Source organism: Chrysochloris asiatica, unplaced genomic scaffold, assembly GCF_000296735.1.
Source record: "Chrysochloris asiatica unplaced genomic scaffold, ChrAsi1.0 scaffold00158, whole genome shotgun sequence".
NCBI classification, from domain to species: Eukaryota; Metazoa; Chordata; class Mammalia; order Afrosoricida; family Chrysochloridae; genus Chrysochloris; species Chrysochloris asiatica.
The window spans coordinates 2176223-2179666 of record NW_006408676.1 but is presented as its reverse complement, the minus strand read 5'-3'; the positions used below and the strand labels follow the sequence as shown (position 1 = coordinate 2179666).

Sequence of the window (3444 nt, the reverse complement as noted above, 5' to 3'; positions counted from 1 at the left end):
GTGCATGTGAAAGCTAGCCAGTGAATAAGGAAGGCCATAGAAGAATTGATGATTTTGAGTTGTGGTACTGGAGGAGAATATTGAAAGTGCCATGCGCTGCCAAAAGAACAAACAGGTCTGTGCTGCAAGAAGTGCAGCCAGAGTGCTCCTTAGAGGCCAGGATGGCCAAACTTCATTTCTTATACTTCGGACATATTGTCAGTAGGGACCAGTCACTGGAGAAGGATATCATGTTTGGTAAGGTGGAGGGTCAGAGAAAAAGAGGAAGACCCTCAGCAAGATGGACTGGCAAAGTGGCAGCATCAATGGACTCAAGCGTGGCAATAATTGTGAGGTTGTTCCAGGATGGGGCAGTGTTTTGTTCTGTTGTGCATAGGGTCGCTATGAGTCGGTACCGACTTGATTGTACCTAACAACAACTTCTCAGAATTTTATTCCTTACTAAAATGTTTGGATATTATCTCACAAGAAATGGGGAGTTGTCAAAGAGTTTTAAGAAGGAGAGTAACATACTCAGGTTTGGGATTTGAAAATTATTTTTGCAACAGTAGAGAGTGGACTTTTACTGTTTATTTACCTTTATTGAGGGCTTACTATTTGTGAGCATTCAAAATGCTTTGAACATACTGCTTTAATAAATCTTTGTAGTAATTCTGCAGGTATTACTATTAACCTTCCTTTGCTTATGATATAGTGAGAGGTTAGGTAATATGCTCATGGTCACTAGGCTATTGAATGGTTGAAACATAATTTGAACACAGGTGGACTGACACTGGAGTCCAAACCCTTACCCAGGATATCACCACTTTATGGTACAAAAATTCTCCTTAGAAATGAAACAGAGCAGACCTAAGAGGGAAACAAATAGAGTGGAAAAGAGCTAATGAATATTTAGTAGCTGGAATATACAAAACTTGGTATTACAGATTGAATTGTATTCCTATTGTGATCTGATATAATCGTCCTGTGTTCTACATCCTAACCTTTGTGTTATTAATGGGGCAGGATACAATCTATGGGATTAGGCTGCATCTTAAATCAATCTCTTTGAGACAGAAGAGATTAAACCAGCAAACAGAGATTAGAGGGACCAATTAACACCAAGACAGAAGAACCATGAATGGAGCATATCTGTTGAACCCAAGATCTCTGCACTGTGAACCTCCTAGACCCAGGGGAAGAATGAGAGCAACACACAAGGAGATCTCCAACAGACCCCAAGCCTGCACATGTTGAGAGGAGCAAGGACCCTCCCCAGAATCAACAGAGACAGAAATCCCCTACAGCTGGCACCTTGAATTTGGATTTCTAGACTCCTAAATTATAAAAGAATAAATCCATGATTACTAAAGCCATCCACTTGTAATATTTGTGTTATACCAGAACCAAATAACTAAGACATTTGGTAAATTAAATAAGCAATATCAACCAATAGATGTGTAAGATGAAAAAAACTCTACAGATGACTAAGATTATATCACCTGGGGTGACTGGGTGATTCTGAAGCCATATAGTGACAACAGAAATACTTATAGAGAGACATATCTGATGGAAGAATCAGTGGGCATTTTCCTTTTCTTTTTTTTTTTTAAGTGCTATGAATAAACTGAACTCTTTCTTATGCTTAGAGAACTCTAGATAATGTGAGTCTACTCTGAACGCTGGTAAGGTCAAATAACTGCTCTCCTGAGTTCTAACACTAAAGCATGAGATTCTAGAGTGAGTGATGGGAAGAGGTAGGGGCAGTTTTTAATTCATTCCTGCTTGAATTTCAAGTAACCAGAGGTGTCAGAAGGGCCAAATGAGGCATAAAGTGGCCAGTGCTACAACAGTGTCATTAGCAGGGCCACAGCTAACGTGTGGTGGCAGCAAAGCCCTGGAGAGATACTTCCTGTCCCGTGACTTTTCCCCGTCTCTGTTTATTGACCTCCTTCCCATTTGTTGAACTAACCTCTCTCAATTTGTTGTGATCCTTCATATGCTTCCAATCAATTCTTTTTTGTTAAGCCACCCCAAATAAATCTCTGGTTGCAACAAGGAACCAGTTAGGAACAGAAGATACTAAGGACAATTGAGGAATGTTGAGTTTGAGTTATCTTCAGGGCAGACAGCTTCAGATGCTCAGTAGATAACTTTGTCATAATATGAGAATTTTGAAAAGATGAAAGGATAATATACCCTGATGACTGCCCAAATCAATATCTCTAGGCTAAAACTGTAACTGAGTAGGATCACCTGGGAAAATATGAAGGGAAGAAACTCAAAGACTGAACTCAGGGAAACGCCAGCATTAATAATTTGTGTGATGTATGAAGATGAGAAAACAAAAGGAATTGTGATAGAGTGGTCAGAGCTAGGTGAAAGTCAGAAGACAGTGTTCTCATGAAATGTTAGGAAAGAAAGAGGGTAGTGACAAAAGCAATCATTTCAGTGAAAAGCAGCCTGAAAACATTAAGGGATTTGGCAATGAGAAATGATTGGTGTCCCTTATCAAAATAATAGTAAGCTTATGTACTTACTATTATTATTGTGGTTTGGGTGAAAGTTAATAGAGAAATTTAGTTTTCCCTTTAATGTACCCTTCCTACTTTCTCCCTTGGTTACCCAGCTCCATCTGTTCTTTCCTGTCCCTTCCTGCTGTCTGGACTTTGTTTGGGGGTCAATGCTGCCCATTGGGTCTCTTAATTGTTCTAAGGGATACTGTCTCACCAATGTTATTGTTCACTTACAGTTCTATCTATTGTTTGGTCTTATCTGCATATGAAAGTTGAACAAAGAATAAGGAAAACCATAGAAGAATTGATGCATTTGAATTATGGAGTTGGAGAAGAAGATTAAAAGTACCAGAAGAAAAAACAGGCCTATACTGGAAGAAGTACAATCAGGATTCTCCTTAGAAGCCAGTATTGTTGTAATTGTTTTTAAATGCCGTCAAGACAGTTCCGACTCGTAGCAGCCTTTATAGGGTTTCTGAGGAGCAGCTGGGGCAATGAAGCAGTGAGCTAAGCCCTACAACATTCAATAGACTTCTGTGAACCCGGGTGAAGATCTGGTTAGCCAGCAGTGTGGCAAGACCTGGAGACTCTTTGGCCCAGAGTCAGTGACATAGCCACAGAGGACTAGAGTGGACAGTGAAGCGTCCAGCTGATAAGAAGAGAGGGCATATGCATAAGAACACCCACACTTGCAGATAATACCCACTTATCCTGGCTTCAGTGACTGGATGATAAGAGCTCAACAAGAAGTAAAAAGAAGAGAGAAAAGAAAAAGTATTCTCATACAATTTGATGAACTTGACCTACATCTATGGAAGTAGTAGCTCAAAAGAGGGAACAAGTCCTTACAGCAAGAATCATTCCCACCCCCTCCACACAGAGAGTAGACAGGGATGGGCAACCTGGACATTGGTTACCCAAAATGGGGGGCAGGGGGCTACAAAGGCAA

General features: G+C 40.3%; 1 protein-coding gene across 2 annotated transcripts in view; it reads right to left on the bottom strand.

Moving 5' to 3' along the window:
- The window catches only part of NTM (neurotrimin), a 749477-nt gene that overhangs the window by 288059 nt on the left and 457974 nt on the right, over positions 1–3444 (bottom strand). The window lies entirely within an intron of this gene.